Source organism: Chiroxiphia lanceolata, chromosome 10 (assembly GCF_009829145.1).
Source record: "Chiroxiphia lanceolata isolate bChiLan1 chromosome 10, bChiLan1.pri, whole genome shotgun sequence".
Lineage (NCBI taxonomy): Eukaryota > Metazoa > Chordata > Aves > Passeriformes > Pipridae > Chiroxiphia > Chiroxiphia lanceolata.
Genome location: NC_045646.1, coordinates 24,823,424 through 24,840,101, shown reverse-complemented (window position 1 = coordinate 24,840,101; position 16,678 = coordinate 24,823,424). Strand labels below are relative to the sequence as shown.

General features: G+C 40.8%; 1 long non-coding RNA gene across 2 annotated transcripts; it reads right to left on the bottom strand.

Moving 5' to 3' along the window:
- Positions 1–767: 767 nt before the first annotated feature.
- On the bottom strand, positions 768–14,313 carry LOC116791960. Of its 2 annotated transcripts, none has more exons than XR_004358915.1 (3): positions 14,243–14,313; positions 8,673–8,825; positions 768–864 (listed from the first exon to the last, which is right to left on the bottom strand). It is a non-coding gene; the product is annotated as an uncharacterized LOC116791960 (long non-coding RNA). The 2 variants fall into 2 exon arrangements; XR_004358916.1 differs by lacking the exon at positions 14,243–14,313 and adding an exon at positions 13,868–14,094.
- Positions 14,314–16,678: the final 2,365 nt, after the last annotated feature.

The window sequence follows — 16,678 nt, the reverse complement described above, 5'->3', positions numbered from 1 at the left end:
TTAGGCTGCCCCTACATGCCTTGAAGTCTTGTCCAGATAAATGGCACTTCCAGCAATTTCTCCAGGATCAGTAGATACAGGGTACAGCTCTTTGATTACAAATGCAGTATTTCCTGCTGTTTTTAAAATACTTGTCTCTTAGGAAGCAGCACGAGTGGGCCTCAGCTAATCAGTTCCATGTCTCCCAGGCAGGGATCTTTGCAATACTGCTCCTCTTTGGAGACATCTCTGCACAGAACAGCCTGTGGTCACACTGCCAAAGGCAGGAGAAGGTATGGGATGAAGCCACCTGCATACCATTTGCCCTCAGGAAGAAATACAATTATATAAACTCTAAAAAGCCATTAATTCCCAATTTGAGATCTCCAGCTCAAGTTTAATAAAGGCTTTAAGACTATGCTACATAATTTATGTGGCATTCATAGGCAGAATCCTCTGCATAAAGTTCTTCTTGGCTTGAAAAGTACAGGAACAAATCCTAAGGATATAAACTCTAAATTGAGAGACACTGGGACTAACTATCTGGGGGGCCTTTCCAGACTTTCTGATCTTTGAACAGTTATTTAAGAAAGAAAAAAGAAATAATGCAAAGAAGAAAGAAACCCAGTGATTTTCTTTACTCACTTTTACATGGCAAGAGCAGCAAAGCTAAAAAGGAACTCACAAACAACTAAAAGGACCAACAACATTTAAGGAGCCTCTCCAGTAATTTGTTGCATTCGTTTAGACTGTAAGTTCCAAAAGGTAAATCCCTTTCCTTACCATGCATCTGTGCAGCTCAGTATCACATGGGCTCCATCCCACTGGCAGTCACCAGCCTTGGGTGCAATACAACTGAAGGGCAGAGACTCCAGCTTGGACTAACTGAAAGAAGCATAAGAAAGACATTTTCTTTACATTCACACTTTTGACAAAAAAACCCCATAGTTCCTGGAATCACTTCCATGAAATTTCTTGCATGTAACACTACTCACCTTTATGGCTACACAATTCTATCTAAAAAAAACCCCCAACATATCTAAATAGCAAAACAAGTCAAACAAACAACCCAGACCATTTACAGCTTCTATGTTAACAAGTAGGTCGGTCCTAGTATTTCTCACTTTCTTTGAAAAAGCTTAAAATTCACCCAAAGATATGAAAGAAAGATGCATCTATCAATGTCTTTTCAGACTGGCAGCCAGATGAGAAGAGATACAATATATATTGCTTAAATAAACACTTGTTTTGAAAGCTTTCTGTTGGTAAATTGAAACATTTGGGTAAAGACTGTCATATCTGCCCTAAATCCATTTCTATGATAAGCAATGCTAGTCTTTCTGACTTGAATTCAGTTAATAATAATCCACAAGGTTTTTAATCTAAGTGCCTCATTCATCATTTCTAGGCTACCTGAAGGTGCAGTCAAAAGCAGGGAAGAGATGCCATTATAGCAGATGTGTTCTATATTGTCCTTTTAATATACCCTCAGATCATTAACTCTGATTGGTGTCCTAATGTGGGTCAGATTCAAAACCATTAACATTGCAATCCTTTCCCTATCGTGCACCAGGCCCATCATTCCTGTTATGCTACTTTTTATAAAGTAAAGATTTATATCTTGGCACATACTGTTTGTTTTTAAATCCCTTCTTTTGCTATGCTTTTTTATTAAGCACATAGAAGGATCTGCCAAGGTTTGGCAGAGTTAAATGGAGAGTATCCTCCTGTGGCGACCACAAGAAACAACAAGCATTTATTGCACCCAGTTTTAACAGGCGATTTTTTCTTGGACTTTCCAGGAAAACCTTAAGAGAGAAACTGCACTGAGAAGTCATCAGCTTGCTACTTACTGGATGGATTACCCTGATCTGCCTGCAAAAGTCCCACAACTTCTGAGTCTGGAAAGCCCCCCTCACATATATTTAAACTATCCAGACTGTCAATCTTGCTATTATTCTTCTATGAATAGTTAGTTATACGAACTATGTTATGCTATTTCTGCTATTATTCTTCTAACAACATTTTCCAAATCATCCCAATATAGTCCTGCATCTTCACCCAGTTAAACATGATTCAGTTTGTGAGTATTTCAGTTGAGTTCCTTTGTGATGGGCATTAAAGTCAAGAAGAATACAAATAGTTAAAGCCCAGGCACTACAGAATCTTACTGTTTTCTACTCACTGACTTGGACAAACTTGCTGTTTTGCCTCAGCTTTTCCTTTTGTCATTGCGCTTCTTATTTTTATTTCTATATTTATCACCTTTAGTGCACACATTTTCTCACTCCTTGCCTAACTCATTTTCAGGGAAACACCTCAGCAGCATGTCTGGAGAGCTCATCTTTGTACGAGCAACAAACACACCGCAGAAATCTGAACGAGTGTAATTCAGAAGTGATAAGGTCCCAACCAAACATACCTAGTGGCCAAATCTCAGCTCATTCCAAAATGCCAATTTTTTTCAAATTAAGTTTTTAATAAACAGTTGGTCATTTAGGGATAGCACAGACCCTATTGCACTCAAGCAAAGAACTTGGACACCTACAGCACTCAGCTTATGCCCAGGTAATTACAGGTTCCAGAAAATTTGCAAGGCTATAAGCAGATGGTCTCAGTCTCACTGTGGCCACTCCAATTGTAATCATGTAAAGCTTTATTACACAATTAAAAACACATACATGAGGTCTTTCACTCAGCAGGTCTATATTTAAGCAAGGACAAAGCAAGGTCAATAAGGACAAAGAGATTTTGGGAAGAGATAACAGGGTAGGTTGAATGTCTATTGGGAAATAAAAGGTGACGAAAGCCTTCTGGATTTCTGGGACTGAGAGGAGACACACAAGCCATATTCCCTGCCACCTGCCCGTGACAGCACACAGAGGAAATGAGGTCAGGACTCAGCATACTTTGACAACACCGGCTTTTAATGCCTCAAAGGAGCAGGTTGTTCTTTGGCTTCCCTTTTGCAGTAATTGTTGTGCAAAGACTGACTTCATAATTATCCTGCATTCATGTTTTTTTTTCCTCCTCTCTGACTACACACAGAAAACTGTCTGTTGATTAGAACTTTATTCAAGCATCCCCTGGTATCCAGCTCATCTGAAGCATGAGAAGGTAATTTAATTTTCACTCTTCTAGTCCCACAAGCTACACTCTGGGGGACAATAGAAAAGGAAGCAGGTCTGTGGGTCTCAGCTATTCTCCTTATTAGCTTAGTGACACAAAGAAAGAGATGAACTATGAATGAATGCTGCCTTTTCTGAGCCAGTTCTCATAGGCTTATGCTTCCTTCACACCCAGGAGACTGCCACTTCAGCTGGATAGGAGCTTCTCACATTGACTGGGTCACCTTGTAATGCAAAAGTAGCAGTAACACAGCAGCACAGCTAGTCTCTAAAACATCCCAGGCTTTCTTCATCCAGTGCTTGGTTGAAGTGAAACACCCCATTTTCACCAGAAGAAAAATAGTTCATTTGGAGGTGAGATGGAGGGAAATACCACCAAAACCAGACCCTATGAAATGCTTTATCAAACTCATCTTGCAGTGAGAGGATTTGACACAAAATGTCCCAGATTCACAGGGAAAACAGACAGCAGATATCTCAGTTCACTCCATACAGGAGGTAATGGTGAAAGAGGGGAGTGTGCCCCAGCAATGAGGCTACAAAACGACTGCTTTCATTTGTTTGACAGTGAGTGAAGAACATTTTATCTGGGAAGTCATTCAGCAAACCCACTCTGTGTGGACATACAAAAGAGAACTGGCTTTGCTGCCTATGGAATAAAAAAGGTGTTTGCTAAAGGAGAAACTCATGTAGGGCTCTGAGTTGTGTCTTTCCCTTTGTGTTCCACAGTCCCAGTGTCCATGTTTCCTGCTAAATCCTACTATATTCCAGTTCTGAGCTTAAAACTATCTTTGCCACTCTCAAAAAGTTTGAAGGCTGTTTGTTTCAAACCACTGAGTCAAGCCTCTGAGACAAAGTTGGTTGGTTCTTTTTTTAAAGTGTTCTTATAATTTGCAAAAACTTTCTCATAAAGGTATGTATCAGGTCACTGCTTGATTGATGCAAATTGTGTTATGTTGCTCGGTAAAATTTCTGCAATATCTTCAGAAGATACGTTATTGTCTGTGACTACAGAAACCAAACTCTATTTTGGTGCCTTCTGGTTTCAAGTACTAATTGAGAAGACCATGGAGGTAAATATTAATCAGCAGAAAGCAACTGCTATTGAAGTTGAAGAGCTCTTGAATTAAGATGTAGATAACAACTGAGGTGACAAATCTGATGTTTACTGAAAATTAGAACTGTGCAGTTTGTAAAAGTGTCAGAGACAACTTTGTAATGACACTGGCTTGAAATGGAGTTTATATTTGTTTCAACTTTCAGAAGTCAACTGAGGAACGTCAGGCAGCACACAAAGAGAAGTATGAATAAAAAGAATAAACCAAGACCTTCTAAAAGTACCTGCAGGAGGACCTCATGTAACTGCATTATGATTTTTAAGATAGACCTTTAACTGAAAGTTGCCCATCTAATGGGCACATATGAAATCAATATTATTAGGTTTGGTTCCCCTTACCTCAAAATTTGTCCCTGCTTTGCAAAATAAACCATGACAAATTCACTGATCTGCACAGTAATTGAATAATTAGCTAATTAGCATGAAAGTAGATTTCCAGTGATGTATGCCTGTATATTCATTAGCAGCAAGCATTTCCTGATACAAGCAACAGAAAGAAATCCCAACCTGATAAATAAAATTCAAGCAAATTTCCTTTCCCTTTCAAGAAACTGAACAAGAACAGTTTTCTGAAAAAAAATCAGCAGTGATTAACCTGAAATAAAATGCCAGTTCAAAAAGACTAGCTTGAACATGTGATTATGAGGAAGTTAATTTCCTGAAATTTATAGGTTCTTGTAAAACCTATAGATGCACATCATGACTTAGATTAACTTTATTTTAAAGGGATATTGTGCAGAACGAAGGAGCTGCAGTTCTTTAATATCTTTTGGGTTTGCTGCTTAGTATTAAACAGGTTTTATGGGCAGAAAAAATAGTCCACTAATTTAGTGTCTAGTCACTCACCTTGTCTTTGGTGACCGTTTAATATAAAGTGAACAATAATATTAGTAAAAACATCAAATGACAAAGAAGTGGTCCCACACATGTTTTAATTTCCCTTTCTAGCTGCAAATTATGGCAGCTAACAATTGGCTGGCTTCCCATAAGTCAACATCTTCCATTACTCATACATGCTCCCCCAGAAAACATACTGTCTTAATTTATACTTAAACTTTGATCAACTCCCCACAAGGTTAGACATTGCTTGTAAAATATGCAAAGCACAACTTCCAAACAAGACAGTCCCACCTTGCCCAACAACTCATTCCCTTTTCTGCAGTGACCACTATTGCAAAATTCTGTGAAGTGCAACACAGTTCTTCACAAATGAATGTTTAACACGTTTTATTCAGCTTCTCTTCACTGCTGAATCTCCCCCTGTATCCAGCCCTGACGTACTTACAGAGCACGAGACACAAACCTTAGACAGGGAACACCTGTAAAACCTTAATGACATAGCTAAGAATACCGAAATTTGGCAGCTTTTTTGGATTATGTATCACTTCTACTTATTCTCCCAACTGGCATTTATTCTGTACAGGCATGACAGGCCATAAAAGGAGCTCGGTTTCCAAGTGCCTGCAATGACAGTTTGAATGCCAGTACTAGGCAATCCTTCAGACTAGGTGCGAAATTCTGATAAAATCAGCTGGCACTTGTGCCAGCTGATTTCAATGGGATCAAGGTTTTATACTACCCCTCTTGGCTAACATGATTTAAGATGTGGGAAGGATCATTACAACAGTGAGCTATCAAGTTACCTTGATATATGGTCACCACGGAAATTTCTCAACTGCAGCTAGGTGGATTAAGATTCTCTTTTCCCCTGGGGCAATTTGGGAGTCCTTAGTGCTGAGGAGACCACTCCTTCACTTTCCTAACTTCAGGAATTTAGGTAGTATTACCTAAAGATAATTCTCCAAGGTTTAAAAAAATCCTCTAAGAGGGAAATGTGTAAAGATCCATCATAGCAGAAAGCCTTGTCAGATTAATGAGATACCTCTGTCTGTAATACAGTCGGGGATTTCAGCTGGATCACACTAATTGCCATTAAATGAAATCATCAGCCTGCTCTCTCCTCCAGACTGTATGGCAAGCCTGACAATGAATATATTCCCATTGAAGAGCAAATGACAATAAAAGGACAGAATTTAACAGAGTAATTTCCATTGCAAAAACTATTTCCTAGCCTATGAAATTCCCAACTCTACTAACCAGAGATGATTCCCAAACACACTGTGTGCTCATTTATATTGGGTGCTCCAAGAGTTTTCACTGTATACAGACACGTTCTGAAGAGATTTATGCTATCTGAACATGACAGCAGCACAGAGTGACAACAGAACAGGCTGCAGTCCTTTTAAGAATTCCTGGAAATGCTTTATCCCATTTTCCCCTAATTCTGGCTATTAACCTGATGTGTAACAAGCTTTGGTATACAGGCACAAAGGACTAGGTCCCCTGTTAGTGGAGAACAGCAGACCTTTACTAAAGACACCAGAGTGGCATCTATAGTTTGGCAAGGGCCAACAAACACGCCGAGAGCACAGCACCAAGTGAGAGGGGCTGAGCAGCACTGCTCTGTCCTCTGCCTGCCAGGGGAAAGCAGCAGCACGTGCCTGCCTTCAGCCACAGCCTCAGGAGCTGCCAGGCACAGACAGGCAGAAAGCAGGACCCGACAATCCGTTAAGACTTTTCCATCCAAGTGTATCCGTTAGAGTTGCATCTGATGTATACAGACAGGCCCCTTGGTAAGCTTCCAGTAACAAAGAAAATTTACAAAATTGTCCATGATTATATGGGTTAAGACCCATATTATTTTAGCATTATTTGTAATTTTATACTAATCTACACTTACCAAATACTGGGTAGAATTTTATAAAGAGAAGATTCAACATTTGGACAGGATATGCAATATTTGACATCACAGTTAACTGCACATTCGAGATGCAAGTTTTGCAATAACACAGCTCCCCTCTGCAGTCCACACAGTTTGTAACATCCTCATTCAGCACTTGGTATGGCATTCATCCTAACTGAAGGTACAGTGAAATTATCAGTCATGACAAAGGAGGATGGTCTTGCAGCTAGACAGCAAACTTGCGTCCAGATCGAGCCCAAGTCAAATGAGGACCAAATAAAGAGACTCAGTCTTAAAAACTTTCTTTACAGGCTTCAAATCAGATGCAACTTGTCTCAGCTTTGCCACTGACTGACTGTGGCATGTGAAAGCTGACAGGAAGTCACATCAATGGAGACTTTCAGAAGAACTTGATTATCTAAAAGGAACCTGAAGCAGAGACTTCAGTGCTCCATTTACACATTTATGGATTTAATTCCCAAAATCACATATAAAGTAAAAAAAAAGTATAGTAGCAAAATATTCTGTATCCCAAATGCCAAATTGTACTTCTGTATCTCTTTAGAATCAGTCAGAGCTGATCAGATCCCACAGCACAGCTGTATCTCTGTGCAAGTTCTTAGAACTCAGTGAACCTCTAACACAAATTAGAGCAGCAGACTTGGCACAAATGTTGCAGCAGCCAATATTTATTTACTTTAGTAAAATACAAGCAAAGAAAAAGATGTCTCAAATATTTTTGTCAAACAAAATACAGGTTAGAGTAGTCACAGACACTTCCTGTGTTTCCAAAGAGCCAGATAACAACAAATAAAAGGTTAACATGAATTGAAGACAACTGTGTTAGAAACTGTTCCACCTGGATTAAAATAGAGATTCTCTGGTAAAAGTGTACACCTGATTCTCCATCCCTACTGGACACTAAAACTTTCTCACTTGAGCAGTCTCCAGAGACAGGGAATGGATTGAGCCCTGGAGCAGTTGAACTGATTAACGGAGACATCAACAGTTTATGTATTCTTTGATTACTTGTGCACATTTTTAATGGCATCTTCAGATTCAAACAAGCTGCATGGCAAACCAGCCCGAAAAAACCCCCAAGTCTCTTGGGTGAACATAGATCAGGAATGCAGCCCAAGTTCTTCCCAGCGCTGCTCTGGGACCACCACCAGCTCCAAGCAGAACCACAGCACGTTGCTGACAGTCATTCCCTAGTGCTCAGGGGGCTTTCATCAAAGCAAGTCTGTGTTTGTTGCACTCACCCTCAGGGAAATACTGCAGTCCAGACGCGCAAGTGCTTGCGAGAATTCAAGGTGTGCCTTGCACAGCCAAGAGCAGTCTCAGGGTCTGATTTAACTTGGGGGAGCTGCTCATGGGCTGCTCAGGAGGTGCATGACATCAGAGTGGAGCACTGCAGCTCCTGCCATTCTGTCCTACTCCCTCCATGCCAGTATGACAGAGGGTAGCAGGGATGTCTCATGTTTCCACCCATTTGTACCTCACATGAACAAGAAAGAATCAATCTCCTCAAACAGGAGATGCTTTGCTTGTGCAGCCAACTAAAGATACTCTGGACTTACAATACTGAGAATATATATATTCTCCTGGAAGGAATATATATATATATATATATATATTTTTTCTTCAAAGCTTATGAATACTATGGAACCTGCTTCATCCATTCTGGGTTTTTCAAAGCACTTACTTGCTCCAGACAAGTATTTCATTAGCTGCAGCTTCAGGCTGAGCAGTGAGCCAGCTTATATGGAGCAGTTCAGCTAACAAGTAGGCTACCTCTACCAACAGGCGATTTTATGATCATTTGTGTAGTAGTCCTTTCATTCCATAAAAAGTATACCTAGAGAAAACAGAGCATTGCAGTAATATTAAATCACTGGCCTTTGGTATGGTAAAAGCTTTAATGGCAGGCAGTGCTGAAAGATTTGAAGAAATAACAAGGGTTTTTGTTTGCACAGTTTACTGTTCCATATTTCAGTCTGACAGTCTGGAGAGATAAGAAAACAGAAAAGAAGGTAAAAGTGAAGAGAAGCCTCAGAGAAAATCTAATTTCCATCTTTTTTTCAATGAGACTAACACCCAGCAAGAAGGAAAGTTAAATGCCCCTTCCCAAAAGAAGAATATGCAACTTGCTGCAGGCAAATAGGCAACATCAATGAGAATGGGATCCTTTACAAGATCAGGGATTCGTTGGCTTTAAGGCTTTCTGTGCCTTGTTAGTCTTCTCCTGTGTCAGTCTGCTGTGGACACAAAATTCATTCTGAGCCCTTATGACACAGTTGTTTGTTTTTTATATCCTCTTTTCTGCCCATTGTTCACCAACAGTCTCAGCCTCAGCAGCCTGCATAAGTGGTGTTACAGACCTTCCATCTCCTTTGAAACACAGGAGCTGTAAGATTTCACATACTTTGTAGCTGGTGACATTCAGTAGAGCAGGTCATATGTAAACACAAAGAAACATTCCAAATACATTTAGAAACCACATTGTTAATGCAAAACAAATGTAAACATCTTTAAGGGCAATTTGCTATTCATCATGCTGAGGGCCATCCGAACAGTCAGAATATTCAAATCCCAAATCATAAGCTCTTATTTTGATCCAACTATTTGGACTGTGAAACTCCTGACTCTAAATGAACAAACCTATGCTATTGTGCTTCTAAAAAAATTAAAAATTAAGTGGATCAAATGTTTTTAACCAAAAGAAAAAATAAAACTGCTTCTGATATTCGGTAGCTCATCGGAAAAGGCCAAGTGTTCCATGCAAATAAAAAAAAATTATATAGAAACCTTCAGCCAGACCCTAAGCTATTAAAATTTAAAGATAACAAAGCAGGGCAGGTTTTTGCCTTCCTTATTGAGGTTCAATTTTGTTAAAACCTTTATGTTGTCCTGGTTACTGCAGCTTTGGGCTTCAATCTGGTTTCTCACAGCTGTCCCCATTAAAATACATAAAATATATAAAAAACCACCCCTGTCTGCTTTGATTTATAGCTTGTTCTGAGCTCGGTGAACTAAACATGCCACCTCTTGTTTCAGCTGACAAATTCTAGAGGTCTTATTTTATATTGTCTTTAAGCCCAAGGTATAAGCTTGGGTTTGCTTCAATAGCTGGATTCTCAACCAGAAAAATCCATGTACCTCCTCTGCAGTCAGAATAGCTTGGCCTATTCATCTTTGCCATCCAAAGCCCCCTCACTGCACACACGTGAAACAGCAACAGTTCTCTCCCCATGTACTACCCCACCACTGCACTTGACACGAACCTAATAAGGGTAAGGGTGACTTCAAGGCATTAGCAGTGTCTTTGCTAAGGGAAAGCCACACTCCCAAGGCCCTGTCACAGCTGAATGGCTACAAACCAGGCACACAGCAGGTACCTCTGCCCGTGCTCCCCAGCCCAGCACCAGCAATGCCCCAGCTGAACATGTTCTGTGTCCCATACGCAGTTCCTTTCACAGAATCACAGAATCATTTAGGTTGGAAAAGACCCCTAAGATCATCCAGTCCAACCTTTGACCAATTGCCACTTTGCCAGCTAGACCAGAGGACTGGGTGCCTTGTCCAGCTGTTTCTTGAACACCTCCAGGGGTGGTGGCTCCATCACGTCCCTGGGCAGCCCCTTTCAGGGTTCTGACAACACTTTTGTGAAGAAATTCCTATCCCATAGTGTAGTAACCTCATAATAAACATTCTGCTACACATGATTCTCTTCAGGATTCTCTAGGAAGAAGAGAAGGCTGATTTGTCTGCAGATGCTGTCAATGTGCTGTCTCAGCAAGCCCCAGTGGGATGGATTGGAGACCAGCGCACACCACAGGCAGAGGTGTCTCTCAGACTGGTGGGATACCTGCCTTGTCCCTCCTGCTGTGCTTCTGAGCTCATCCAACACAGACACCAAGCTAGGCCTGTATCCAAACCACTTGTATCAAGAGCAGGTCTGTCTTCAACACACGCTGCAGCCCAGGGCAGCTGGGGACACCAACAGCGAGGAGTCAGGGACGTCACCTTCCAGCCCCTCCACAGCCACTCACACACCGAGGAAAGGGACCTGCAGGAGGTGCAACTGGCTGCTACTCTGGGTAAGGGTAGCCTGGAGACACACAAAGGAAGTTCTGGACCGGATGTGCAGGAGAAAAGAGGATTTGATTAGTCTGAACTGAGTCCATGGTACTGGCATTTCCATGTGCCATATATCCAAAACCAGCTGTAAAATATGTCAGTGACATTTGCAGTGTTCTGAAATTTAAGTCACCAATTATTCCCCCAGCCCCTTGTTTATCGCCTCAATAACCCATGAAGGAAAGGTGAAAGGCCAACCAATGAAAACACTGAATATTAAAAAGGTTAAAGTCTATAAGTGCATTAAAAGTTTACAGTTTTGCTACTGACTACACTGGGGATATAAATGCTGTTGTCTTGTTCTCATGACAACGACGAAAAAGTGGGACAAAAAACCCTGTTCTTGTGGTAAATCTTGTGGAAATCATCGGTTACAAATTTAACTCTTTCTGTTTGCAATTTGCAGGGTTTCACTTCTAGAGATAGACCAAATGCACAGTCAGAGCCAGAGGACTAAATAGCCTCTAGTGACAATTCAGATGACTGATCTCCATATTGATTGCACTTCTCATAGATGTTATTTTAATTTTGAATATGTTATTGGATATCTGAATGCCAGATTATCTATCCACTGTGGTCAAATAGATAGAGTGAATAATGCATTCCTATTTGCCTTTCTTTGATCATTTTATTTGTGTTTCAAAGCTGGCACAGAACAGCTGCTTAAGGTACAGAGCTCAAAAGACATTCTAAATCTAAACCACTGACACTTGATGAGGCATAAAGCCTGCAGGACATGCTTCCTGTAAGGACACGCAATGCTCAGGACTGCAGGTTTATTATTATCATTATTATTATTAATCACTCACCTAAGAAAGTATATTGAAATTAATTATCTCAACTATTCCTTTAAAAAACAACCTTAGAGATCTTATCTGCTGAGGACAGAAAAATCAGTTAACTAATGTAAGAGTCCTCTGGAACCTTAAAGTGAATGAAACAAACATGATTAAGTTTTGCAAGAATTCTGATTAGACTCATTAGTACTTTTCTTGTCAGAGAAATCACAAACAAAATAAGTCCTAATAGGAGCATAAGATTGTTCCTTGTGGTTTTACCATCTCCATTTAATTGCACATTTAAGATGGAATATTTAAGAACTATTTCATTCATATTCCAAGTAGTAACATGATGTGCTTCTACCACCTTAGCTGAAAATGGTAAAAACCTGTAATCTCAGACTTTGGTAACGTGCTTGAATGGCACTTACCAGTCTGACTACTCTATCCCTACACAAAACCAGTGTTAAACAGCTTACAGGTAATGAAAGGAATTAAAGAATTAATTTTCAGTGAGAAATCATATTGGAATGTGAGAGCTGTAATGACCAAATGATGCTAATCAATGTATTGTATTCCATCTCACACCACAGAAAGAAAGGTCAGCAGGTGAGAGATGAATGAAAAGATGTGAATAAAATCCTGGGTGATTTTTCAGAGCACTTTGATTATTTATTATGATAGGTCCAATTAAAGATATTAATTTAAACCACCAAATATTTTAGCCCTAAACTGCGTTTTAGCCCTACTTTGCATTTAACAATAGAGGACACAGAAGAAAATCCATGCACTAGAGAGCTGTAAGTTGATTCTAAAAGTAATACAGTCCTAGGAGTGAATAGCAGTTGAATGTTATTGCCCCTAAGTGCTGCTGGAGGACTAGTAGGATCACAAGAATACATAACAGCAGCAGAGAGGAACTGGCAGATAATTTTAGGCTCCTATGTGGCAGTGCTGAAACAGCTATCAAAATATTGCGTCCACTCCTCATGCCCACATTTTCAAAATAATTTTTTTTAAACATGTGAAAAGATTTTAGAGAAGAAAACTGTATTCAAAGGCTGGGTTAAACTCTTTAGAGAGAAAAGTAATTTTAAAAAATAGGAGATAGATTAGTTTAGGAGAAAAAAAAATATCTGCTGCTGAAGAACTCTTTAATTTGGTCAAAGAAACTGCAGGAGAAAGTTATGCCTGACAAATGCAAACTGTCCTTCAACAGTGAGGGCAATTAACTAATAAAAAAATAACAAGCTAACAAAAAGATGGAAACCCTTGCTTGATCCATGTCTTCTCATCAAGAGTCTGGAAGTGGGGCAGAGGAGAGGAGAGACAGATCATACAGTCTCATCATGACTAGAAAATGTATTATACAAAAAAGTCTCTTCTGTTGCTCAACTCCATAGAAGAGAACATTCATTTAGTAAATACGGGGTTATGTAAAAGACCTTATAATTTTATGAACCTTAGTATTTTGAGGAGCAAGTCTGGATTCCACAGAACTTCATCACGCTTTCAGAGCATGATGAGCAAAAGTAAGCATATTCATTTTCCTGTCAAACTGGTTCTGACTAAATTAACACAGTTAATGCAAGGGACAGTTTTCTTTCCTCTGAAAACAACCTCCACATCCTGAAATTGCTTAAGCAGAGAAAAACAAAGGATTTGGAAGTACAGCTAATATAACTCACACCCCCAAAATAAGCCAACCTATCTCAGCTTCCTGAGGAGCACTATCCTGCCCATCCAGGTGGAATGTCACCTGAGGAGCACTATCCTGCCCATCCAGGTGGAATGTCACCTGAGGAGCACTATCCTGCCCATCCAGGTGGAGTGTCAGCCCATCTGCCTGAGGCATCAGTCAGGGATGCAGGTGGAGAGGATTAAGCTTTTACCTCCTCTTTTCTCCAGAGAAGTGCTCCCTGTGGAGCAGCGTGCTGCTAAGTCAGGAGCCGGGACAGACAACCACACTTCAGCTTCTTACCCCTCCACTGAAAATCAGCTACGCAGGGTCTGCTGCTATGGGTGTCATTTCACAGCTGGCAGTGGCAGATGAAAATCACTGCCTCGAAAAGACAAAGAGGAAGTCGAGTTGTGTAGAAGGTTCAAGTTAATTCAGTCAAACGTTAGACAAATGTCTAAAAACCTGGAATGTGTAACCAAAATAAGAGGCTCGTGGTGCTGAGGGAAGGGGCTGCCTGGTCCTGAGGGAAGACGAGGCCTCAGCTGCCTCACAGTGCTGCCCCCAAGGGAGAGACTCCCCCTCAGCTCGGACCTGGACTGTGAGCAGCCCGAAAGATAGACCAGCACTACACACCACAGCTTTCAAACACTGCCATATAATTTTTCATGAGCTCACCATCAGCCCCTTACAGGCTCTGTCAGCTGCACAGAGTGTCACTGTCCCTCCACAGAATAGTGGCTGCCACACAGAGTCACCACACTCCAGGAGATTCTAAGTGTTCAGGTCCTACTGAGGGAGCCTTTCACGAGCTACTGAAAGACTGATTTTCACCAGATTTGACTGAAGCTATGCCTCCAAACAGGCCTATTTCATCTTATAACATACAGGACCACACTTTACTGCTTATTGTAGTATTCTATTCAGCACCAAAGTTCCCAATAAACTAGACCCTTGCAAAGCAAACTTAAATTCTCAAAGACCTTGAAAAACTTTACATAGGCTCCAAAATCAGTTAAATGTGACTATGTTGAATGCTGCAGTATCTTTAAATATTGATTGTACCATTAGTTATGCCAAGCTAAGCACTTAACTGCAATTTAAGGCTAAGCACACTCTCTTATTAAAGCATATCAACAGAAGGATGAGAATTTAGGAATGCTCCACAAAGCTCTATTCACAAGTCCATCAGAGGTCAATAGCTGTTTCTCATGCTCTCCTTTAAAACAAAAAGTAACACATCATGTAAGACACCCACTCATCACTGGTTGTCACTGACAGAAAGTCTCAGAGGAGTCCAAACCAGCTGATTGACTGTGAGCTCTGCGGGACACGGGGAGATTCCCAGGGCAGCAGCAGGCCTGCTCTGTCCAGAAACACGTACCTGTATAAAAGGCACTAAATGCTCATGGCTGAACTAGAAGAAAAAAGCACAGGAATGATGCAGCTTTACAGTGTCTAAGAAGAAAGGTTTCAAGGGTAAAATCACAAGATCACAGATTTTCTGTAGTTGTGTCACCAGTGCTGCACCTGCTGCTAAACAAGTGCTTGTTTTTGTACCCAGTGGTTTGGGGTGTGGGAGCAGTGATAGATGAGCACTTGCCATCAGCGTGTTAAGCTGTTCACTATGGGAAGCTGTCCTGTTCCATGCTGCACTGCATCATTTTAATCAGTGTCCCGCTGCTTTGTCAAGCACATTAAAGCACTAGCTATAAGCTTTCCTATTTACTCTTCAACCCAAGTTATACTGCTCACATAACACAGGGGACCGAGATCCAGATACAACATACAGCTTGTGTGATGGGTGGGAAGATAATGTGGAGTGTATAGTTCATCTCTGAAGTAGGAAATAATTCACAAGTGAGGAAAAGATATCAAGTTTTTCCTTACCAATCAAGAAATACACAAGTTAATGAAGGTCAGCTCTTGGTATATTTAAGCGAATGCTTTTTTTATCTTTTAATTTCCTGATAATGCTGATTTAGGAATGCAAAGGCTCTGCCTTAGAGGGCTAGTAAGGACTGTTTGAAAACAGTGATTATTGCTAAGCACACGCAAACAATTTTAGCTTGCATATCAAGAATACCTCCTGCTCATTTTGGAATTATGGTTCTGGAAATCAGTCAAGAGGCCATCTGAGATTAATAATCATGGGCTGGGGAAGAATATTCCAAAGCCTAAGATGTAAGCTGTGCTTCTATAAATCTTGCCCTTTCTTGGCCAGACTTTATGATATTGTCCCTTATTTCCAGTGCCTGGTTCAAATCAAACCAAAAGCAGCTTCTGGCTTTTCTCAGTCAACAGTACAGCCTTGAGACTACAGGCTCTTAGAATGTGAGACTGAAAGTTCCCCTTTCTCAACACTCCTTTCAGCAGTGAAATCAAAAAGTATTTGCAAGCCTGAAACACAGTGTGGTATTTGCTATTCTGACAAATGGTTTCTCTCAATGATGGTCTGAACAAGATGTCTGAAAGACCACTATTACAAAACGCTTTAGAAGTGTTATCACTGTCAGACTAGAGGAATAAGGTGACCTGGAAGGGAATCCCTAAGAGATATTTTACACAGTGCTGTCACTATTAATCTGCAGTTAAATTTCTGAACATAAATACTTGGAACCTGGCTTCTTTACCATTGTCTCATTAAAAAGTTAGGAATCTAAACCATGTGGCTTCTTTATAGGCTTGCATCCTTCACAGCACAGTCACACGATCCACAGCCCTCACAAGAAAATGAGCCCCTCCAGTCATTCCAAGTGACATTCTGGACAGCAGCCACCTGCCTGGACCATCTCCCACAGACAGCAGTGGCTGCTGCTCCTTTACAAGTTCACCTTTAAACTAGCAAGCTAAAGAACTGCTCAGGACTGCCCAGCTGGGAAGTCAGTGTGGACCAGAACCAGCCTTGGGAGCTGCTTCTCCATCTCTACACAGCACAGGACACCCGTGTTGCCAATAAGCAGAGAGCAGACTCCAGGCTCACGTGCTGCTTCTTGGCAAAACAGGCCAGTTCATGCAAAGCCATGGGCTGCTGTGGTTCAGCTGCTTTTGCTGCCAGTGCCAGATCATTGAATTAGCTGTGAAAAACAGCAGCTTGAAGTGTCGAGGCACTAA